This window comes from Eumetopias jubatus, unplaced genomic scaffold, assembly GCF_037043125.1.
Source record: "Eumetopias jubatus isolate StellerSeaLion01/CBP00866 unplaced genomic scaffold, mEumJub1_p1.0 scaffold_2, whole genome shotgun sequence".
Taxonomy (NCBI): Eukaryota; Metazoa; Chordata; class Mammalia; order Carnivora; family Otariidae; genus Eumetopias; species Eumetopias jubatus.
The window spans coordinates 73,072,198-73,097,338 of NW_028274808.1; the positions used below are offsets into that span (position 1 = coordinate 73,072,198).

Genomic DNA, 25,141 nt, shown 5'->3' on the forward strand with positions numbered 1-25,141 from the left:
AGCTGTAGATATAAATATATAGATATTTATCTATATCCTCTCATTCTTAACATATGACATGCTGCTGAATATAGGAACTTAAGATGATTTAATGATATTTTTCAAATTACCTTTTTCGTGAATGTCCTTTATATACGGAGCCGTGGCATCTGCATAAAATCAGGAACATAACCCAAGATCGTAAAAATATAACAATAAATGTGTTATCCACTCAAAAACGTATTCAGTTAACTCAAAGGTAACAGTGCAGACAAATCAATCCTTTAGTTACTTGCAAGGTTACATTAATAACAATATTTATGTTGTTTGGGAAGAACCAATGCCATGTGATTTTGAAAATATAATCCATCTATGTAAAGGTCTAACATTCTGTTCCCTAGAAACTGAACTTTCATTATCCCCAAAGTCATAAAATAAGGATCAAATGAAACTTATCACTTCTCTTTGTGATCTCTTAGCAGTTTTAAATCCACACTTTTATTAAAACCTAAAATTCTCTGAAAAAAGTGGATGGTATTTTGATGGGCATTGCATTGAATGTGTAGATTGCTCTAGGTAGCACTGACATCTTCACAATGTTTATTCTTCCAATCCATGAGCATGGAACGTTTTTCCATTTCTTTGTGTCTTCCTCAATTTCTTTCATGAGTATTTTATAGTTTTCTGAGTACAGATCCTTTGCCTCTTTGGTTAAATTTATTCCTAGGTATCTTATCATTTTGGGTGCAATTGTAAATGGGATCGACTCCTTAATTTCTCTCTCTTCTGTCTTGTTGTTGGTGTATAGGAATGCCACTGATTTCTGTGCATTGATTTTATATCCTGCCACTTTACTGAATTCCTGTATGAGTTCTAGCAGTTCTGGGGTGGAGTCTTTTGGATTTTCCACATAAAGTATCATATCATCTGCAAAGAGTGAGAGTTTGACTTCCTCTTTGCCAATTTGGATGCCTTTGATTTCTTTTTGTTGTCTGATTGCTGTGGCTAGGACTTCTAATACTATGTTGAATAGCAGTGGTGATAGTGGACATCCCTGCCGCATTCCTGACCTTAGGGGGAAAGCTCTCAGCTTTTCCCCATTGAGAATGATATTCACTGTAGGTTTTTCATAGATGGCTTTTATGATATTGAGGTATGTACCCTCTATCCCTATACTCTGAAGAGTTTTGATCAAGAAAGGATGCTGTACTTTGTCAAATGCTTTTACTGCATCTATTAAGAGGATCATATGATTCTTGTTCTGGAACAAATAATCCTAAAATTTGTATGGAACCAGAAGAGACCCCGAATAGCCAGAGGAATGTTGAAAAAGAAAAGCAAAGCTGGAGGCATCACAATTCCGGACTTCCAGCTCTATTACAAAGCTGTCATCATCAAGACAGTATGGTACTGGCACAAAAACACATAGATCAATGGAACAGAATAGAGAGCCCAGAAATGGACCCTCAACTCTATGGTCAACTTATCTTTGACAAAGCAGGAAAGAATGTCCAATGGAAAAAAGTCTCTTCCACAAATGGTGTTGGGAAAATTGGACAGCCACATGCAGAAGAATGAAACTGGACCACTTCCTTACACCACACACAAAAATAGACTCAAAATGGTTGAAAGACCTCAATGTGAGACAGGAGTCCATCAAAACACTAAAGGAGAACACAGGCAGCAACCTCTTTGACCTCAGCTGCAGCAACTTCTTCCTAGAAACATCGCCAAAGGCAAGGGAAGCAAGGGCAAAAATGAACTATTGGGATTTCATCAAGATAAAAAGCTTTTGCACAGCAAAAGAAACAGTCAACAAAACCAAAAGACAACCGACAGAATGGGAGAAAATATTTGCAAATGACATATCAGATAGAGGGCTAGTATCCAAAATCTATAAAGAACTTATCAAACTCAATACCCAAAGAACAAAGAATCCAATCAAGAAATGGGCAGAAGACATCAACAGACATTTTTCCAAAGAAGACATCCAAATGGGCAACAGACACATGAAAAAGTGCTCAACGTCACTCAGCATCAGGGAAATCCAAATCAAAACCTCAATGAGATACCACCTCATACCAGTCAGAATGGCTAAAAGTAACAAGTCAGGAAACGACAGATGTTGGCGGGGATGCGGAGAAAGGGGAACCCTCCTACACTGTTGGTGGGAATGCAAGCTGGTGCAACCACTCTGGAAAACAGTACGGAGGTTCCTCAAAAAGCTGAAAATAGAGCTACCATAGGATCCAGCAATTGCACTTCTGGGTATTTACCACAAAGATACAAATGTAGGGACCCGAAGGGGTACATGCACCCCAATGTTTATAGCAGCAATGTCCACGATAGCCAAACTGTGGAAAGAGCCAAGATGTCCATCGACAGATGAATGGATAAAGAAGATGTGGTATATATATACAATGGAATATTATGTAGCCATCAAAAGGAATGAGATCTTGCCATTTGCAACGACGTGGATGGAACTGGAGGGTGTTATGCTGAGTGAAATAAATCAATCAGAGAAAAACATGTATCATATGACCTCACTGATATGAGGAATTCTTAATCTCATGAAACAAACTGAGGGTTGCTGGAGTGGTGGGGGGTGGGAGGGATGGGGTGGCTGAGTGATAGACATTGGGGAAGGTATGTGCTATGGTGAGCGCTGTAAATTGTGCAAGACTGTTGAATCACAGATCTGTACCTCTGAAACAAATAATGCAATATATGTTAAGGAAAAAAAAAGAAGAAGATAGCAGGAGGGGAAGAATGAAGGGGAGTAAATCAGAGGGGGATACGAACCATGAGAGACGATGGACTCTGAAAAACAAACTGAGGGTTCTAGAGGGGAGGGGAGTGGGGGATGGGTTGGCCTAGTGATGGGTATTAAAGAGGGCACATTCTGCGTGGAGCACGGGGTGTTATGCACAAACAATGAATAATGGAACACTACATCAAAAACTAATGATGTAATGTATGGTGATTAACATAACAATAAAAAAATTTAAAGAGTTTTAAAAAAGCAAAACCTAAAATTCTCAACACTATCCATGTCCTGAGCATTCATCACTAAAATCCTACAGTAATTCTCAGGGGAAGACAATGGTGTCTCCTTTGCTTGAGAGATTATAAAAATAGACACAGGTGACCAAAAGGGTAGATTGGAGTAAGTTATCATAGGTGATGAAGTTATTCCAAAGTACCTAATTTGCAGTCAAACTGTAGTTTAAAGCACAAATTAGATACTTAGTTGTGTTCCTATGGGTTTATTTTTTAAATTAATTCTACCAAGTAAAAGCAGCTATTTACATAAGCTAAATATCACAAAGTTGATGACATAGCTTTATTAAGACTTTTACATATTCTCTAACAAGCTAAATAATTTGAATGATTTTCTTGTCTAAATGAAATTTCTGTTGGGATATAGTCCATGCTTGAGGTCAATTTCTAGGCCTTAAATATTAAAATTTAAAAATCGAATCCACTGGAACTAACAAATATTTTAAAGTTAGGACTAAGATATTTATCATGTACTATCTATGACAGCCTACTGTTAATAAAGCTTTTCATATGTATAATTTTAGTGCTACATAAGATTTTGTTGCTTGGATGTCTCATCACTTATGGAACCATTTCATTATTGTTGGGCATTTAGGCCTTTAGATTTTTGTGTATATTGTTAAGTGAGGCCACATTACCCATCTATGTGAACAAAGCTCTTGCAGAGTTAGCTGTATTTCCTTAAGATATTTCTGCCTTAAGAGTTAGTAACTAACCAAGTGACTTACATTTTCTTCTAATAATGAGAAGGCCTAACACTGTAGAGCTTTATAATAAGTCATTTATGTAAACATTGTCTTGTGTAATTATCCTTTAAAGCATGGCTACGTGGTTATTAAAATGACTATAGATGGTTTTACTTTTGCAGCAGTTAGCAGGCACATAGTTATCTCTGAGAGATAAGCAAAAACCATACAATCCAGCTTCTCTCCATCTAGTAGCTGAAGAACTAGAAGTAAAGCACAAAGTGTAATTTACTTTTGTAAAAATTTAATAACTTAATCAAAATTGAAAAATGCATGAGTAAAATCTTATTTCCTTTACATTACCCAAATACTGAATCTGTAGACACATGCTTATGCATTTCGGGGATATGCCTCTGGAAACCCTTTCTACATTACTGAGCTTTCTTTGCCATTGTACTTTACATTCAAACACTGCCATATTGGGGTGATAATCCACGTACTTAGTCTTTTTTTTTTTAAGATTTTATTTATTTATTTGAGAGAGAGAGAGTGAGAGACAGACAGCACGAGAGGGAAGAGGGTCAGAGGGAGAAGCAGACTCCCCGCTGAGCAGGGAGCCCGATGTGGGACTCGATCCCAGGACTCCAGGATCATGACCCGAGCTGAAGGCAGGCGCTTAACCAACTGAGCCACCCAGGCGCCCCCACGTACTTAGTCTTCCTAACTGAAGGAAAAGTAAATTATTATAGGGTAAGAGAAAAGACAAGAAAATGGAAAAATATCTATAGCAGTAGTAGATTTTCCCATTTCCCACTGCTCTCCAGACATTATTTCCTTCAAATGGAAAGGATTCTTTCTAAAAGAAATTATATATTGCCAATTCATCACGTGTAAAATCCTCTTTTCTATTCTAAGCCTTATAATCAATTTAGGCAAAAACCAACTCTGCCCCTCACAGATTTTGGTATGATGTAAATATGAGAAGCCGAAGAGAACGTCTGCTCTTACTAAGCCTCTGGGTTTCCTCCTTACTTCATTCTAAAATAATTTATTGACTTCAAGTTACTCCCTTATTAAAAACCTCATTCGAAGGCAATGCCCAAAGTACAAAACAAGAGACATAAAACCCTAAAGAAAAATACTACCATAAAATATTTTGTCCTCCTAAGCAGTGGTATGTTTAAAGGTACAGGCTTTGTTTTAATGTGGTGTCCCTAGTCTCCAGCACTGTACCTAATGGGCACTTAGCAAAATTTGGTTGAATTAATGTTTGAATGAACAAGAAACACTTTTCAAAACAACTCCTCTTCTAAAAGTTTCTTCACATCACATCTCTCAGTTTTCATACCCACGGATTATGTAAGCCTCTAATTTCTTATTAGCTGCCCTAGAATCCTTTATTCTGTCATGTTGAAATTCCTACAACCTACTGTAAAGATTCTATGTAAAGGCTTTTCACAGGTGGAAAATTTTCCACTAGGTCAGAGACCTTGGCACAGCAAAGCCTTACGGCAATACATAAAATAAATAGAGTTAATTAAGAAGTATTTCTTAATTACTGAGATACTCATTTATACTTTTTTCCCCTATAATGCAAGAGAGATGGATGGATTTTATAACCACAAAAGAGTAAACTCAGACATGATGTAATATATGTATGGAAAACCCATTAAAATAAATGAAGAAATTGATGAAAGATAAATGGTCCAATAATTAATACTGTGTGATTTCTCCAGGACACTTGAGTTCAGAAAAGTCACCAGCAACCGCTTTGAGATGAGGAGCAGTACCACTGGTTGAAACATTAGGCATCAGTCTCCAATTGAGCCATGCTATAGACCACACACAGAACAGAATCTTTTCATCACTGATTTCAGAGAAGGAAGAAAAATCTCACTTTGTGATTTCATGTCAAGATGTTTAGTAGAAGTGTGAAATTCAAACAGGGCACCAGTGGTTGTATTTGTGATCGTGGGAATATTGTGGTAAGGGAGAAAAGGAAGACAAGAACAAATGGATGCCACAAAAATCAGACAAAGCCTGCTTTGTCGCTGATGGATAATTCAAATGACCACTGTAGGCTTCAGGGACAATGTAAAATCCAAGACAGAGATGTAAACTGCATTGCAAATTAGTGTCATGTATTTTTTAAATGTTTCCTTGTTCAGATTCTTCAATCATGTCTGCCAGTGTTTCAATAGCCCAAGAGCAGACAGAGAGGCTCATGAAATCTGCTTTCTTGAGAAAAGTCGTCTGAACAAGTGTAAGACACAGTAGAAAATTTCCAGAAGGAGCAGAACTGGCTGTCAGTCTGCCTTCCCTTCAGTGAGGAGAACTGCAAGGAGCCCAAAGCCCAAAGAGAAGGTGCAAGGATGACCCTCTCCCAAAGGCTGCAAGGTGTCCTCACTCAAGTCACCCTCTGTGGGAACAGAGTTTGAACCAACTTTGCCCCCTCAAACTGTGAGCCTGAGGGCTACTGAAGAATTAAATGAATGAACTTAATTGTACACTGTGTTCATCAGAACTTTTTTAAAAAAGTAAATAGAGATGAGAAGATAGAAATAATCATCTTAAATTATTTCTCTATAGTTTATATTTACAAAAAAAGTTCTCATTTCTTGTTGAGAGTCTTGGGTTTTATTTTTATTTTTTTAAGATTTTATTTATTTATAAATAAATAGAGAGAGGGGGGAGAGAGCACAAGCAGGGAGAGTGGCCAGCAGAGGGAGAAGCAGGCTCCTCACTGAGCAAGGACCCACGTGTCCTGGGAGTCTTGGGATTTAAACAAAGGTAAACAACATGTTGAATTTGGTATAAACCTGGAGATAAATAAAGATCAATAAAAATTATTCTGGGTTCAGGATATAGGTAGTATTCTGTTTTGTATTCCCAAGGCCCAGCACTGTGCTCAAGAAATATTTGTTGATGAGTAAATTTTTAACTAAAATAGTGCAAATTATGTTGATATTACAGAATTCCTGATGACTACGTATGGGACTAATACATATTCCCCAAGAGTAAACCTATGTGCAATTGATAAATAACAGAAATATTGTGTGTGAGAGGCACTGTGCCAGACAAAGATGAATAAAACCTGGTCCCGTGGGTGCTTACAAGGCCGTTATACTTCACTGGAAAACAAAGACATTTACTGGCCACGGCCAGCTTCATTGAAGAAGCCCTTTCTTCAAATATAATGTTCCATGGTCAAGCACATTGTTGTCTTCTCCAGGTTTAGGAAAACTCTAACCATGTTGAGGCCTCACACGTTGGGATCATCTTCTCACCCCACGTGGTGCCCTGAGCTCATCCACTCAGGAACCCAACCATGGAGGGGCGGGGCTTCCTGGGAGGCGGGGCTTCCAGGGAGGCGGGGCTGCCATGTTGGTGGGGGTGTGGACCTTGGAAAAGCTCAAGAGACTACCTGGGTTCTTGAAGTACTTCTGAGCCTGCATGATTACTGAGGAGGGGTTGCAAACCAGGTAAAGGGTTCATCACAACCAAAGCAGGACTGCTTCGGAACTCCCAGGGAGGTTAAAAGTCTATAACTTTTAAATCTGAACAACAAGAATACAGAACTGGGCCTGGGACTCAGGGTCCCCTCACCTCACAACCTTCTGTGCCCTAGAGGCCTCAAAGCTAACTCAGTTTCAAGAATATGGCCTACACCTTTGGAGTTTCAAGAAAAACTAACTCAAGATGAAAAAAATAATCAGTATGCTATCTGACTTCCTAGTGTCTTCTAACTGCAGTAGGGGCTGACTTCTTGTCCTCAGTTTGCACTGTATACACCTCCTAAAACTGGCCTACACTATAACACAGGAGACTGAGTTTCCTGAGAATAAGGGCGTCATCTTCCCCTTTGAATCTCTATGCTCTGTCACTGTGTGCTGAACTAAAGTAAATAGTACTCAGAGGGCAGGACTATGCTGAAGAAATGACAGTGTGACAGCTTCTCACCAGGTAATTGCTTGGATTACCAGTGAGTGAGTTAATCGGTTGAATTTGTGCACAGGGCTTTGTGAGAGACTGAGATAGTAAGCATATATATTGCCTTCTTAGGCATAGCAGGGCCAAAGGACACGGGGAAATTATGCAGGAACAATAGGATAATCACTTCCATTAGAATCTAGAGATATGAGGTATCAATGCCACTAATTTCTCATTTTCTGAGTGCATTATGTTATGAACACTGAAATCATTGACTCTGAAAAGTTTATTATAGTACACTGGACACAGTATCTTCAGTAATATTAGTGCCATATGTATATGTGTGGCTTTATAGCTTACCAAACACATTCACACAGAAGTTATCAAAACTGCTTGTTTTTTAGCTTCCTCATAGCCAAATGCTTTATGTATGTTTATATTTTGCCTTATACTCACAATAAACCTTTGAGGTATTATATTTTGTCCATCCCCAAATGTGGAAAGAGGACCTTCTGAGAAGTTCATACTACTTATGAATGTGTAACCAGGATTTGCAACCAAGTTTCTCTAACTATAAAGCCAAAGTTCTTTCCAGCATACAAAATGGCCTCACAATATCATCTTCACTTTTATACTGATCCAAATATTGTAAATATCACCCTTCAGACTCATTCATTCAATAAACACCTCCCATCACATGGAAGGTTATTGATACAAAATACAAAATTCGTATGTTCAATCCTAACGCTCACTGTGATGGTGTTAGGTGGGGCCTCTGGGAAGTGTTTAGGTCATGAATGAGATTGGTGCCCTTATCAAAGAGACCCCACAGAGTTCCCTAGTCCCCCCCAAAAGGAGAAGACACAACAAGAAGTCTATGACCCGGAAGATGGCCTTCACTCAACTATAATGGCACCCTGGTCTCAGATTTCCAGCCTCCAGAACTGTGAGAAATAACTTTCTATTGTTTATTAGCCACCCAGTCTGTGTTTTATTATAGTAGCCCAAAGGGACTAAGACACGTGCCGAGCACCATCCTAGGCACTGGAGACACAGCAGCAGTCAAAACTGTCAAAATCTCGGGGCGCCTGGGTGGCTCAGTCGTTAAGCGCCTGCCTTCGGCTCAGGTCATGATCCCAGGGTCCCGGGATCGAGCCCCGCGTCAGGATCCCTGCTCAGCAGGAAGCCTGCTTCTCCCTCTCCCACTCCCCCTGCTTGTGTTCCCTCTCTTGCTGTGTCTCTCTCTCTCTGTGTCAAATAAATAAATAAAATCTTTAAAAAAAAACTATCAAAATCTCTGCCCTCTTTGTGGAGTTTCCATCCTGGAGAGGGTCTGGAAGAAGAAAAGAAAAAAAAGCCCCACAAATATCTGTCAACTGGCAAGAGCTGTGGAGAAAGATAATGCAAGGTAAGGGGTGAGGAAGGACCAGGAAGGATAGGGTTGAATGTGGCTATTGGCTATCGAGTGGTCAAGGGTAGGTGTCTTTGATAAGATGATATGTAAGTGAGCAGAGGCCTGAAGGAAGTGAAGGAGCCAGCCCATGGGTTGTCTAGGGGAAGGAACATTTTCAATGGAGAGACTAGTAAGTGTAAAATCCCCCATACTGGAGTATGTGCTGGAAGGGATGTGCTTGGATACTGGAGTAAGAGCTGGGAGATCAGTGTGTCTGCAGTACCAGTGGGCAGGTGGTGGGGGGCAAGGAAGAGATGAAGCCAGAAAAGAATCTGAGACTAGTCACACTTTTAGGTCACTGTAAGGACTTCAGATTTTACTCTGAATGTGATGAGCCACTGAACAGTTCTCTTCCAACACAGGACATGACTGACTTGCAGGATTACTGTGAGGATAATACACTGAAGAAGGACAAGGGAAAAACCAGGGAGATGAGGTAGGAGGCTATATACTATAGTCCAATTAGAGGGACGGTAGTTTAGACTAGAGTGAAAGTGGAAGACAGGTTTGACTGCAAGGGTTTTGGCCTGAGCGTAGAAAGCGTAGAAAGACGGGGTTGTCATTGGCTGAGATGGATAAGACTGGGGGAGCAGCAGATTTGGGGGTGCAGATCAAGAGTTGATCAAGATCAAGATCAAGATCAAGAGTTCAGCTTTAAACATGCTATCTCTGAGAAGATGTCAAGAAGGCAACCGGCTATGGGAATATGGATTTCAGAGGAGGACAAGTCCATGTTGGAGGTATAAGGGTGGAGTCTATATCAAGGTATTGATGTTAAATATCATGGATGAGAGTGTCTAAAGAGTGAGTCCAAGAGGAGGCCTGCAGCCCTGCAAACCTTAGCTTTTAGAGATGAAGAGGGACAGTCAAGGAAACTGAGAAAGAGTGGGCAGGGAGGAAGGAGGAAAACTGCAAGAAACTTCAAGAAAAAAGTATTTAAGGAGAGAGTGATCAGTTTGCTCCAATAACTCTGATAGGTCCAGGAAGATGAGGGCCTAGACTGACCACTGCTTTTAGCACTCACTGGCTAGTAGATGGAGGTTTTTAAGTTCCAGCTTTCCCAAAGTGAGATAAACAAGGTTCCAAGAGATTGAACAATCAAGGTCACATAGCCAATTAGCACCAGAACTGGGCCCAGAACCAAATACTGAACACAGGCTTTCAGAAGTTAGCCATGTTTCTTGAATCCCAGAGCAGGCTCTTCTTCAATAACATACTATGATCTCATCCTTCCCTTGGTAACTGTGATTCATGAGGGGGGACACTTAAAGAACATTAAGACTGTAAACAAAAGGAAATAAACATCAATAGTAGAATTGGGGGGCATAATGACAGACAATGGTTTGGTATTTCATGCCAGAGACAATGGCCCTCAAATCAAATGATACAGACTCGGCAACCAGGGCATGCCCAAGTGTCAAAACACCTTTCGGTGCAAAAAAAAAGTTTACATCTCCCCAAAATGAATTCTCTGTTCATTGTGTTTCACTAGATGATTTCCATGTAAATAAATAGATAAATAACCCCAGGCCTGATTACCCTACGTTAATGTGTATGTATAGTCCCTGTTTGAATAATGGGGATCTGATTCCCCACCCTTTTCTTCACTTGATTTCCTCCTTATAAAGGGGTCCAAAAAGGCGGAGAGAACATAATTTTACTTTAAATAAATGAAACAAATCTTTGGGGGGCAGAGGGCAAAGGCACAAGGAAGCCCTAAACCATTGAGGTACAAAAGCCACGGTTTTAACAGTCCCCACTTCTAACCTCAAATCCACGGCCGCCAACAGACCGAGTCCACCGTGTTGGCAACGCCTGCCGAACGATTTTGTAGATTTTTTTTTTAAGATTTTATTTATTTATTTGACAGAGACAGCAAGAGAGGGACCACAAGCAGGGGGGAGTGGCAGAGGGAGAAGCAGGCCCCCCGCGGGGCAGGGAGCCCGATGCGGGGCTCGATTCCAGGACCCCGGGATCATGACCCGAGCCAAAGGCAGACGCCCAACGACTGAGCCACCCCGGCGCCCCTGTAGAAGATCTTCAACGAGAGGAAAAGCAGGGGATGGACGAAAAGGAGACACAAGGCTACTCAGGCCGGGCCCGGCCGGGCGGGGCCGGGTAGGAGGAGGGCCCGACTAGCACAGGCAAGGCAGGGCAGGCAGGGAAATGGAGGCAGGCAGGCACTTTTCGAGGGAGGGGTTGAGCAAAGGCCGGCGCCCTGCCCACTCTCTGGAGAGGGGAACGGTCAGTGCCAAGCCAGGACGCGTGGTGGAGAAAAGCACGGTTAGGCGGCTCTAAACTTTACAGAGTCCAAGTGTCATCCCTCGATTGTGGCCCCTACACCTGAGGTCTCCCTCCAGGGCTGCACTCAACGCCTCGCGCCTCCCTTCCCTCTTTTTTTTTTTTCCCCCTGGGAGAACGCAGGGCAGAAAGGAGCGCGGGGTGGACAGGGTGCCCGGGATCAGTGGGAGTGAGCGCGGGGCACAGGCCGCCGCTCGGTTACCTGATGACGCGGAGTCTCCCCCAAACGCGGAGGCGCAGCTCTCCCAACCCGGCCCGTCACCCGCGCCGGCTTCGGCTGGGATGCCCCGTGGCCGGGGCCCTGCGCCCCAGCGGGAGAGTCGCCCGCCGCAGGTGCCGCGCCCGGGACTGCTGCAGGCTGCTCCCGGAAGCCCGGAGTCCGAGAACCCGCGCGCGCTCGCGGGGCGCCTTTGCTAGGTAACGACGCCACGCGCGCCCCCTGCTGGCCAGGCCGTACCTGCGCGCCGAGCCCGGGGTCTGAGCGCCCCACAGCCAGCCACGCCGGGCTCCAGCGATTTCAACAATCCTGACCACAAATCACGGTTTAGGGTTGCTGGCTTGGCTCCTTTCCTCTGATTCTGGAGTTTGTGCCAATGAGTTAGAGATCCTTCCCGCACTCCGCACCCCCTTCCAAATTCTGAGTTTGAGAAAGCAAAATCCAACAAGATAAAAATATGGCAGCCCCCAACTTCTCTTCCAAGGAGCTAGAGAACTGTATCCAGGCCAGCTTGCTTTCTCCAGCCAGGTCCGTGAAGAACCTGGTTTTCCTATACTTACAAGTACCATCTGAGCAAGGCCTGCTGGGAACACAGGATCACTGCACATATTCTTCCATAAGTATGAGAGGGATGCAAAAGAAGTAGCAGAGGGTGTTTACAAGCTAGTTAAATTTTGGTGGACAGAAAGAGGAGCTAGTCTCCTTTTTGTACTTAATACTTGAGCCATTTTGTTTCCATTAATGCACTTATCATTCTTTTTTGTTTCTTTTTTTTAAAAGGTTTTATTTATCTCTTTGACAGAGAGAGAGTGAGAGCAGGAACACAAGTGGGGGGAGTGGGAGAGGGAGGAGCAGACTCCCACCGAGCAGGGAGCCCCTGGGGCTCGATCCCAGGACCCTGGGATCATGACCTGAGCCGAAGGCAGACGCTTAACGACTGAGCCACCCCGGCGCCCTACTCTTAGCATTCTTTCAAGTCCCATGGTGCTGGCTCACCTCCTAGATTGAATTTAACAAAGCAAGAGTTTAAGTTAGGAAGGAGTAAAATTTCATAATAAAAGGAAGAAAACAGAAACCAGGCCTTTCTTTGTTACTGAATAATTAATACAACGTTTATGGATCTGAGAAGTTACGTGACTAATAGTAAAATAGTTAATATTTATGGAGCTCTTACTATTTACCAGAAGCTGTTGTAAGAGCTTTATTTATTTTATAACAAAAATAGGTTCTTATAAGATGCTGTGAATGTTTTATATTTACTAACACATTAAATAAAACAACCCTATGTGATGGATAACGTAATTATCCCCATTTTAAGGTTGAGGAAATTGAGATATAGAGGTGACACAGCTAGAAGTTAGATGTAAAGCTGGAATTTAAACCCAGGTAATCTGGCTCCAGGGTCCATACTCTCAGCTGTTATGTTATACTGCCTCTGTTAGAAAAAAATTAACTATGATCTCCTTTTCTCCTCACAACAAACCCACCAGGTGGGTTCTGTTATTGTCTCCGTCTTACAGACAAGGAGACTTAGGCTCAGAGAGGCTAAATAATTGTCCAAGATAACAGAGCTAGTGAGTGGCGCAGGCGAGAGTCAGTCTGATCCTTAACTAACCACAGGAGGGGAGATGCTATTTCCATACATTCAACAATACAGAGGGAGAAGGAATTACCAAGAAAGTGTATGAAACTTTTATTAGCTTCCAATACTGAGCCCCTGGGCTTTAGGCTCAGTCCCTCTGTGTCCTTTTTCAGGACTAACTCGGCTACAATGTCTCTCCAAGTCACTCCACCCTTGCTGTAGTCTGTTACTGAGATCAAGAACGTTGGGGTCCTTGACCAGACTCAAAGGGAGACTATTAGCCATTTTGCCTACAGCTGGGACAACTCTTCCCTGAGGAGGGATAGCATATTTAAAGGACCTACACACTGTGAGCTTTCATCCCTTTTATGGCCAGGCCTCCAGGACACTTTGGGAAGGGACAACTACGGGCATCAGTACCTCCAAGCCCTACCTGGGCAACAATGTTGCCTTCTGCAGGGGAAGAAGAGCAATCAAAGAGGAGGCACAGAGGATGTATAATGCCATCACCATATGAACAACTTGATTTCTCTCGGTTTTTGAGGTTCATTTCTTTCTCCCCTTGGAGGCAAGACCTATCTTGCCTAATACAGTGAGTTGGAGGGATCCGGGGCTGGTCGAGGAAGAAGAAAAGACCGTGAGGTGGGAGTAACAAAGAGCAAGCTCTAGTCGGGCAACACATTGACAGGTTTGCATGCGGGAAGTGGGGAAGGGGGTCCAACACAGTATAGGACCATTTGGATGCTATGACAGCACAGAGGCTTTCTCCCAGAACAGCAGGAAAGTAAGGGAACTCCTAGGGGAGAGGATGATGGGAGAGGGGGCTTACAGGTCTAGGCGAGCTGCTCAGCAGCCCCTCTGGGAGTTTCTGATCAGGGAACTCCAAAGGGCAGCAGCAGAGTAGAAGTCTTTAATAGCTACGAAAGTTCATCTTATCTAGGGCTAGCAGATATTGGATGTAGTTTCTTGGCATATGCAAAGCAGGCCAGTTCTAAATAAAAATATGCTTATTTGGGCTGTCTTTAAAATAACTGAATATGTTGTTTCGTTTTGTTTTGTTTTGTTTGAGAGAGAACACATGCAATCAGGGCTGGGGGGAGGGGCAGAGCGAGAGAAAGAGAAAGTATCTTAAGCAGGCTCCACACCAGCTCGGAGTCCAATGCGGAGCTCGCACTTAGGACCCTGAGATCATGACCTGAGTGAGTCAGACGTTAAAAGTCAGATGCTTAACCAACTGAGTAATCCAGGCGCCCACAGCTGAATATGTTTTAAATATGAAAATATGGCTTTGTTGCCCCTAGGCTTTTGAGTTCATGGGTCCCATAGCCTGTCCTAAAGAAATCAGCAAACTCGGGGCGAGTATACGGGGGCCATGTTTGGCTTATTTATGTAACATGTTAAAACAAGGATCTTAGGAAGTAGAGCCAAACACACATCTAGAATCCACAGCTCTGCTGAGCCCAGACTGATACCAGAGAGTCTCCCAGGCACGTGGCACATCCAAATTCTGAGTTCAGCGTTCTGACCTGAGAGCCCACTTTGAATGCTGGTGGGGGACAATGGCTGAAGACCGATTCCTACCTTACCATCCCCTCATAATCAGAAAAGCAGAAAAATCTAACATTCAGACAACAAATTACACACATACAAAGGGAACGGGTTAGGAGGCTGTTTTACTTACAAGAATGTATGAGGCAAGCTGGAGTGAATAAAGTGTGCCTATTGCTGCTTAATGGGGAAATCGGTTCACCAGCAGGTGGCTCTGTTGCATTACATATCAGAGGGGATTGCTCTTCCAACATAGAACCTTAAAGTAAAGTGTTTGTATTCTGGCCACTAGCTCTAGTAAGCCCTATGTAATCCGAGACATCTATAATGACATATGCTGTATTAAGCCTATTCACTATTCAATCCAACAGATTTGCCCAAGCCCTTCAGGAAGTGCAGCACAATTAGGAGACTAATTTCACAGAATATGCTAATGAACAAAAGCAATTTACTAGCCAGTCTACCTGCTTCTGGCTCCATAGAACATGAATGACATAAGTGAAATGACTACTCCACTACTCATTTTGTATTGGACATATTCTCCAACAGCAAGGGTTCTATTTCTTATATTGTTGATTATTCTTTACCTCGAAAGCATTCGAGGCCCAGATAAGTAGGTGAATGTAAGTGCACGGGATTTCATTCTAGAGATCTGAAAATCTGGCATGTCTGTAGGATTGGGGCGGGAGGCAGGATAGAGACTTTCTTCCATTCTCTGTTCCATCAGCCTGAAATTCAGGTCCAGCTTCTGTCCTCAAGCCCTTTCCTTTTCACAACATATTTTCTTCTTGGAAACTCTTCATTGTCTCTCATTGACTCAACATCAGGTCTCATTCCCAAAGCTCTGTCTCCAGCATTCTGATGCCATCACCGAAGAGAGGTCTCACTACTGCTCAGACTTAGAATGTGGGAGATCGGACTCACGTCTTTCCCCTAAACCAGTTCCTCCTTCTCGTTTTCCTCCATTTATGTCAGTGGTCACCACCTGTCCTATTCCTCAATTTACCTTTGGCCCTTTGCACCCCATCTCTTCCTCCAACTCAATCCTTTCCTGAGTCCTTTCTAGTGTACTTTTGTAAAGTGCTTGAATCTCTCCAAGTTGCTTCTTGAACATCAGCTACGTGCAAGGACTTCTGCAGTGTGTAAGGCATTGAACCAGCCTACCATTCATTCTTCTGGCAGCGTTGAGGCAGTACTCATAAAGCAATACGTATCAATAAATCAAATTACCGAAGTCTAATTTTGAACTTAAAGAGAAGAAACTCATACTTTTTTTCTTAGTCTTTTTGCAACAAGAAATGATTCTAGTGGGCCTTTGGTAGAAAACGTAACAAAGAGGAATTTTATGAGCTTTGAGATTGCTGAGCAGAAATCAGACCGCCTTATGTAAAGCAGGTGTGATCACTCCTCAGTACAGTGTGTGACACTGGTTCTCCTATGTTCCTGAGCAGAGCAATGAGCTGGGGAAGCCTGTTAATAAAATGCACATTCCCTGGGGTCCACACCCGGATACTCTGTTCAGTAGATCTGGCAGAGGGCAGAGGAATCTGTGTTTTTTAAATAAAATACAACAAAAATCTGAGGAGCATTTTAAAGAACTTGTCATGTAGAAGAAACTCTAAGTACTTAATACAGAAATAAAATATTGTAGTGACATCATTAAATTGCTTTATACAACTACTCTTAAATTAGTCATTTAATTTGTGTTATTTGATCCCATAATTCTCTCTCAGTAGCTGACTGTTTGCTAAAATTCTACCTTTAGAAGTGCATATCTTCGGTTTCTAGTTTTATCTCAGGTTTAAATTTCCATCTGGGTAGAAGTAACACTTCAGTCTGGATCAGTTATTCACGCCTTACCACATACGTGCCTATCAGAACCTGTTCTGGGGAGAACAGGAAATAGGTAGGGATTCCCGAAAGGAGAAAGAAGGTACCACAACACACCCAAGGAGGGCAAGGTGCTGGGGCCAGGCTGGGAGGCACTGATAGGACTCCTCACAGTGCTCGGAGATGTGGTGATCTGAGGCACAATCACAAATTGTGGTTGAGGTGTGTGGTGGGGGACCCAAGACCCTGCAAGGGTTTCTGAAATGTTGGCTATGACCCCTCTTATTGGTGCTAGCTTGGGGCATAGTTGGGTAAGTTGGGCTAAAGCGTGGGACCAGGACAGACAAGCCTAAAGGAAGGGGCAGATAAAGGTCATTTGGCTTTCTTTACCACACACATGAACCCTACACCTGTGTGCGGTAGACATTTTTCTTAAGTTAGTGCAAATGCCTGACAGAGCTCCACCTCACAATGCTTCATACATTCCCTTATTTTCCCACCTCCTAGTATTTGATTTAAGTTTGTTAAGGTTATACTGTTGCTCAGCGCGCCCCCCCACCCCCACCCAGCAGGTTCTCAGTGGGAGTAGCTCAGAGGCCTGTGGGAGTAGCCCAGAGGCCTGTGGGAGTAGCCCAGAGGCCTGTGTGTAGCTTCTTTCCTTGTACCTCATAGATTGGCTCAGGAGAAGCAGTGACCAGTGACTCTTGGAAATTCTTCCAGTGTTGTGGCCCTGGCATTTGGCCAACCTGTTTTAACAGACATCATTCCAACTTGGGTTGGTTTTCAAGTGTTACATAGTTTTGCTTTTGTTTTCCAAAAATAAAACACATGCGAGGTTTCCTTTGGTCAAAAAGTCACAGAGAATATCTCTCTTCTGGCCTGATGCCACCTCAGATGCGGTCATAGAAGAACTACTGTGGTTTGTCCAGGGGCAGCTACTGTCCACCAGCGCTATTTCTGATCCAGCTTGTGGTCTGATTGCCTGGCTACATCTGTGAACACATTTTGCTCTGGGACAGATACTTTTGAGGCTGGGGTAATTTGTCTTTTCTTTTCTTGACTAATCTAAACCCCTTAATATTCATATGCTCTCCCTCAAACTGCACTTTAATAGTATTCATTAAACATGTATGTTTTGTATTTATTGAGGAAGAACATTGTTTTAAGTGCTGCAGATAATAGCAGATAAAAATCCCTACCTTCGTGGGGCTTACATAAAATTTATTTTAGTTAATTTATTATTACATGACTTAATATTGTTTTAAAACTTTATGGGATTGCAATACCTTAATCCAATTTAGAAGATCTGGCTGATAAGCTACATTGGGCATATTTTTGTGGAGAAGCTTAAATGCAAGGCTGAGAAGCTTGTGTTTTCTTGGATAGGAGGTAAGGAGTCCTAGAAGGTTTTCGATGAAGACAATGACATGATCAGAGTTCCTTCACAGGATACCAGACATAACAGTAGGATGTCGATAGACTTCATCATGTCTCACGGGGTTCCTCTACTTTATTCTCACTCTGTCACTTCCTTGGGCTGGGCAAACCCAAATAAAAAAATTACGGATGTTAGCTTTCAACCACTCACCCTGCAAATACCTGCGGACCTGCAGGGGGCAATGGTGAGCCAGCCACGAGCTTTGCAACTAGCTCCGCCCCAAACCCAGCAAACCTGGCCTTATCACAGCCGGCTTCCCAGGCCACCCTATCGGACTAGCCCTGGCTCAGCCTCTCTCATTCCCTTACCCTTCTTTATTTTCCTTCACAGGCTTTGTCACCAATCGATGTTATATAATATATTGTTTATTGCTTCTTTATCTCCACCAGAGTGTAAACTTCTTGACAGCAGAGGTGGTCTGTTTTGTTCATTGTATTGAACAAGAAGGGCCTGGCAAATAGTCCACGCTCAATAAACATTTGGTCTGAGAAGCCAGTGGAGGATCGTCCAGAGACGGTGGGCATTAACTCTCTAACCAAATTTTGCATATTTGATTAAGCATTACTTTGAGAATTTTCCTAGGATAATTCTATACAGTATCTGTGTCAGAGCCATATCAGGAAGACAGGAAGAGTGTGAGGACTGGGCCTTCCAGACCCCTAATGAGATGATGCAGTATTCAACATATTCAATATATTGATGAAGTGCTAGTCGGGAAATTAACCTAAAAAAGCATATTGGGTGAGATCCAGACGTACTGATATGAGAATATCAGGTGGCTTTCAAACCCAGAGGAATGCATGATTAAGCAATTGGTTCCCTGGATCTTGGTAAATAGGATTTCCTCTGTGTTGTTTATAAAAGATGAAACACAGTGTTCTGAATTTTGACTGATTTTGTGTCTTTATGGATGAGTTTGTCCTAGTTAGCCCTGAAGGCAGGTCATTTTTCAGTAACCTACTGGCACAGTAATTATCAACCAAGAATGTAGCTTACACTCTGGTCTTCCTTGCAAAACCTTCAGTAAATATTTGGGCTTTTGCAAATAGTATCTTTGCTTATCAAGTAGAGGTCACTGTTCTACCACTCAAGGTAAAGCATACACAGCAATCTATGTTTAAAGAAGGGCAATGTATGTCACCTTTCATAGATGAAGCCAGGTCCTTCCAAGTGTCAATACAAAGTTACCCTTTATAGACAGCATGTTCTTTATGGGCTTAACTTTGAATTGAAAGGACTATAGTGCAATCCCATTCAGGTAGTAAACTAACCCAAGTAGTTGGAATTTAAAACAAAGACGCAGTCTAATCAGTATTTTATTTGCTCTCATTCAAGATTGAAGGTCAGAGCAAATGCAAACATTAAGCAAGATCAAGATGAATCATTTCATTTCTCTGATAGCATTTTCTATTCTCCCTACCTCCCCTCCTTCTTCAGGAATATATAATTTTTTTTCTACAAAGATAATTTATTTGACAAAATGACCAGAGTTCTCCTCAAACATAGTGCTGTCCCTTTCACCACAGGCTGGTATCTCTATTCGGAGGGTTAAAAAGTCCTGTCTCTCTGGAGCATATTTTTGTGAATGTTACTTGGTCCCTTTGTCATTTTTTTTTTTTTTTTAAACCATACTCACTTGTTCTTGCTATCTTCTGCTGATCACATTTGGTGGGGAGAATTGTTTCAAAGGGTGAGGGATCTCAAATGGTAGATTATGGTAGATTACATGAAGATAGAAAGCAGCAAACCAGGAACTCAGTAATAGAGACCAATTTGGCACTTAAACCTAACATTGATTTGTCTCAATTCAGGGCAGTCTCAGAACATTTCTTAAAGTCCAGCAGTATTAAAAATGGCTTCTTCTTGGCCATATTTGTCTCTGAATGCAATTCTGATTGGGATAATCCTTCTTTCTCTAAATTGCTTAATTTTCTAAAATCCCATCTATAGCACTTTTGAACACCCCTGCCCCTAGGCCAGATGTCCCAACTGACACATGTGATGTAACTTGAGGAAGTTATGAAGCTCAAAACCCAACCTGTGCCTGCTGCCCAGCCCCCAGTGAGAACTCCATATTGCATGTCCCATGTTGTTTTTCTGACTTTGATTTACATAGTGAAACTAAAAGCACATTGTTCAGAGCCTGTCAAGAAAACATTTTCATTTTCACTTTCCCTGGGCTATTTTTATGAACAAAGCAAATATACTAACTGACAAGGTTGTTTCCCTTAATGGGATATTTTTACAATTTGGCTGGGTTGATTTTCAACATGTCAACAGGTCATTTTCTTTCTGCCTACTTCGAGGAAGTCCAATTCTGTGGAGGGAGGCTATAAATTGAGCTTGTACCTAAAAATAGTATATTTATTAGAAAAATAGAAATATCTGGGAGCCTGGGTGGCTCAGTTGTTAAGCATCTGCCTTCGGCTCAGGTCATGATCCCAGCGTCCTGGGATCGAGCCCGCATATAGGCTCCCTGCTGGGCGGGAGGCCTGCTTCTCCCTCTCCCACTCCCCCTGCTTGTGTTCCCTGTCTCACTTTGTCTCTCTCTGTCAAATAAATAAATAAAATCTTAAAAAAAAAAAGAAATATCATTGCTAGCATTGATCTGAGCTTCCTTGGACCACCTAATGGATATATCTTCCTTTAATCTACAGAGACAATTCAATTCATCAAGTTTTATTCAACTTGAATGATGTAGTCAGCATTGAAAAAAGGCTTCCATCTAAAATTGAACTGAAAATTCAAGTATCATAAGACAATAAAAATCCAGGTTTAAGAAAGACTATAAAAGACTGCCGAGCCAACTTTGTCTCTAACTCAGAGAAGATAAGCAGATTAGATAGAGGTAAATATATATTCATACAACCATACACGCACATACTTAGATATACGTGCACACACATTATTTTTTTTTAATCCATAAACTTCGCTAGGAACCCATTCTCTCCGTACCTAACTTTGCTTCTCAAAATAACATCTTGTACCTGAATATTACCTTAGGTTAAGAAGAGCTTCATGATTCTATTCAGAGTCATGGTTAAGAGCTCAATTGTTGGGCTCACGGATTTGAATTTCTTTTCTGGCACAGTGACCTTGCATAGGCCACCACAACCTCTTAAAGATTCTCTTTGCTCATTTAAAAGGTGCAGATAATAATATCTACCTCCTCCACTTGTTATGAGGATTAAATGAGAGAATATACGAAATGGCAACAGCTAAACCATAGCATGACATCAAGTGTAAAGAAGATGGTCAAAATCTGTGGCTCTTTTTTTATTCCTGTAGGTCTATATCACTTGTCACCAGGTCAAGAAGTCTTAAATTAACTCTACATAATCAAATACAAATTCAGCAAACAATTTTGGAGGACAGATGAACAAGACAGAAAAGGGGTTCATAGAGTAAACTATCAATATATGAAGACCATTAGCAGTAGATGTGTATTTTCAAATCAGAACACAAACAGTTGGGTAATAGGCAATTTGGGAGATTATTATTTCAATAAACAGACCCACTGACCTCCGAACTAAATGAAATGATAATTTTGGCTTAAACACTACACAAGCTATTTTCTCAGAAAATGGACCTAGAAGTAGAAGAAATCTGATTTAACAAATATTTTTCTTTCCTGGAATTCATTAATCATTTATAATTTATCAGAGAAAAAAATGGCCCAAATGTGGAAGAGAACAACTAGTTAAAATTTAACAAACCTAAGGGATACCAGACTGAATTGCAGGGCCAATGTAGGCTACTAAATCACTGTTGATCATTTTCTCTCAAAGAGCATCTTATCTAATAAAATTCTGATTGAGATTGTGGCAGAAAGCAAGCCTTTTCTCTAAAAGTATGATTATGCATTTCAGGTCTAATGCAAGTCAGTAAAAGCCAAAAATACAAGTAGTCTACTTCTCAAGTTGGATATGATACAAGGCTCAGTCGTTTAAGTCTGACTCTTGATTTCAGCTCAGGTCTTGATCTCAGGGTAGTGAATTCAAAAGCCCCACGTTAGGCTCCACACCCAGAGTGGAGCCCTACTTAAAAAAATTGGATATGATAGAATGTCCAATTTCCTCAATTTCAGTGTCTATCAACCTTATGCTTACGAGATTTTATATATGTGTGTGTGTGTATAAATATAAAATTTAACACAAAGTAATGAATTGTTACCTTAAATTCAACAAAGCAACACTTAATGGTCTTCAGCAAAGAGAACCACTGTGACAACATGCTCTGTCAGAACACATTCTGCATGAACTCTCGTACTAATAGGAAGTACACCTTCTCACAAGGCGTGCAGTCCAGTTCCATTTAGCATTTCATCTTGGAATGGTGGCATTAATTTTGGTGGAATTTCCACCTAAATTAGACAACCAGATGCTTTCTTCTTCGGGGAGCATTACAAAATTAAACTGTGGTTAGTTACAATAGGTCATTTATTAAAGAAAACTTTCTAGAGCCTGAACAACAAAGCTTGCTCCCCATGAGCCAAATCTACCAATAATGGTCAATCTTAGAATTTTATGAAATGAAGTACTTATTTTTACAAGTTCCAATTTTCACTTGAAAACATTTGGTAATTCATAATCCTTATAAGCATTTACTTAACATTTTCTATAAATCAGGCAATGTGCTCAGCACATTATTTCATTGAATCCTGGTAACTATCTTAGGAAGTAGGCATTGTATTATAAATATGATTTCTACTTTATCAACACAGATACTGAAACTGAGAGAGGTTAAGTGACTTGTATGGAGTGACACACCTCGTGGATTGTAGAAATGGGATTTAAACCCAGGCAGATGGACTCCAGAGCTCTTAACAACTACCTATGCATATTCTCTTCAATAGGGCTACACTCTCCTTAGAAGGCAATGCTTTTGTCATCTTTTATATTTAAATTTTTAAGAATCAAGAAATAGTTACTAATACAACAAATAAATCATTGTGAATGATCGCTAATTACATGTTTTAATTATATGTACTTTGGGGAAGTAAAATGTGCATAGATTCAAAATTCTAAAGACACAGAGTATACAGAAAAATGAAGGTTTTTCCCCAACTTTGTCCTTCATTCTTCTACCCCGTACCTCTGTAGATTCTAGTGTATAATCTTTAAATGATATTCGGTGTATATGCTAACATGCATGTATATATATTCTGTTGTCTTTTATATTTTGCCTTTTGTATATAGTGTTTTGTTTTGTTTGGCTAGGAAGTTTTTTTATGTAGTCAAAATTCAACAACGTTTTCTGGGGTTTTGTGTCATATTTAAATTGACCTTCCATACTCAAGTATTATGAATGATTTCTCTCATTATTCTTCTAGTATTTTTTTAAATTTTAATTTATTATGTTACGTTAATCACCATACATTACATCATTAGTTTCTGATGTAGTGTTCCATGATTCATTATTTGTGTATAACACCCAGTGCTCCATTCAGTACATGCCCTCTTTAATACCCAACACCAGGCTAACCCATCCTCCACCCCCCTTCCCTCTAGAACCCTCAGTTTGTTTCTCAGTGTCCATAGTCTCTCATGGTTCGTCTCCCCCTCCGATTTCCCCCCTTCATTTTTCCCTTCCTACTATCTTTTTCTTCTTCTTCTTTTTTAACATATAATGTATTATTTGTTTCAGAGGTACCGATCTGTGATTCATCAGTCTTACACAATTCACAGCGCTCTAGTATTTTTATATTTAAATATTTATTTAATCTGGAATTTTAAAAAAGATTTTATTATTTATTTGAGAGAGAGAGAGAGAGCACAAGCGGGGTGAGGGGCAGAGGGAGAAGTGGACTACCTGCTGAGTAGGGAGCTCAATGCAGGGCTCCATCCCTGGACTCCAGGATTGTGACCTGAGACAAAAAAAGGCAGACACTTAACCAACTGAGCCACCCAGGCGCCCATTAATCTGGAATTTGTTTTTTGGCTTAAGAAGTTAGGTACACATGACACTTAATTTTTTTCCCCAGATAGCTTCCTAATTGTCCTAACACCAGGCTAATGCCATAACTGAATGATTTTAAAGGCTTACTTTCAGCCCACTTCAATTCAATTGTCATCAAATCATTACTGAGTGTTAAATATTGCAATACCCATGAAATTAAGTTTACAATCTAATAAGGCGGCCGTAGCATGTATATATACAACAGAAAATTGCTCTAAGTGCTATGAAAGAGGTAGAGCTGGCCTCCAGAATTGGGGGTTCGGTTTTGGAGGGGTAGGAATCGTAAAACAGGGCCTTAACGTTGTGTAGGATTTTGACAGCCACAGATGCAGGAGTGTATATGAAGTTAATCCAGGGAGACAGAGTGACATATAATAGGAAGAACACCATGTGAAAGGAAGGACTAGATGGTGCATCCTAAGGGGATGTTACACAATTCAGTCTGACTGGACTAGAGGGTATTGGAAATAGAATCAAGAGAGAAAGTGCAGTGAAAGTAGGAAGGACATTTCTTATGTTTACATTCATTAGGATAGAAGATAGGAAGTCATTAAAGGTTTTTGAGCAGGTGAATGTCAGGATCAGAGCTACATTTATAGGAAGAGGAACCTGCCAACAGTGTGACAAATGGTTTGGAGGAGGACGTGACCAGAATGTTGGAAGTGAAGCAAGTTAACAGGCAGTCTATACAAGCAGTGTAGACAAGAAATAAAAAGGCCTCCTCTATGGTGTTGGCCGTGGAAATAGAAAGTAGAAAGAAAGGAGAAGTGACAGTGGGAAAATAGTTTTAATAGCAAGTTTTGACAATCAATTAGATGAGTGATAAGGAGGGAGGTTGAAGAAGATGGGCTGGGGGTATGGTGATGTGATTGGCAATAACTGGTAAGTCAGAGAGGACAGCTATTAAGAGGGAAAGAAAAGGCAACACACTTGATTTTGTTATATTCACTTTGTTATGATGATTATGGATTATTTACCGAGTAGGAACATCTATCCGTTTTAAGTCAAAACGAATACTCCTTTGTAAGGATTAAACAGTGAAGTGTTGGTATTTCTTTCAATCTAGATGTATTTCTTCCATTCATATATTTAATTAAAATTTGCTAAGCTTGGTTTCAGTGGACAAAATGAAGGATAATAAAAAACAGGGGTATTAATA

General features: G+C 41.1%; 1 protein-coding gene across 4 annotated transcripts in view; it reads right to left on the bottom strand.

The window, feature by feature from the left end:
- The window catches only part of LRAT (lecithin retinol acyltransferase), a 126,022-nt gene extending 114,263 nt beyond the window's left edge, over positions 1-11,759 (bottom strand). For 3 of the 4 annotated variants that reach the window (XR_003609481.2, XR_015767767.1, XR_003609480.2), the window contains exons 1-2: positions 11,612-11,759; positions 111-149 (exon numbers count right to left, since the gene is read on the bottom strand). The gene's annotated coding sequence lies outside the window, so the exon portion shown is untranslated. The remainder of the gene's footprint in view (positions 1-110; positions 150-11,611) is intronic. The other variant, XR_015767768.1, reaches the window with a different exon arrangement.
- Positions 11,760-25,141: the final 13,382 nt, after the last annotated feature.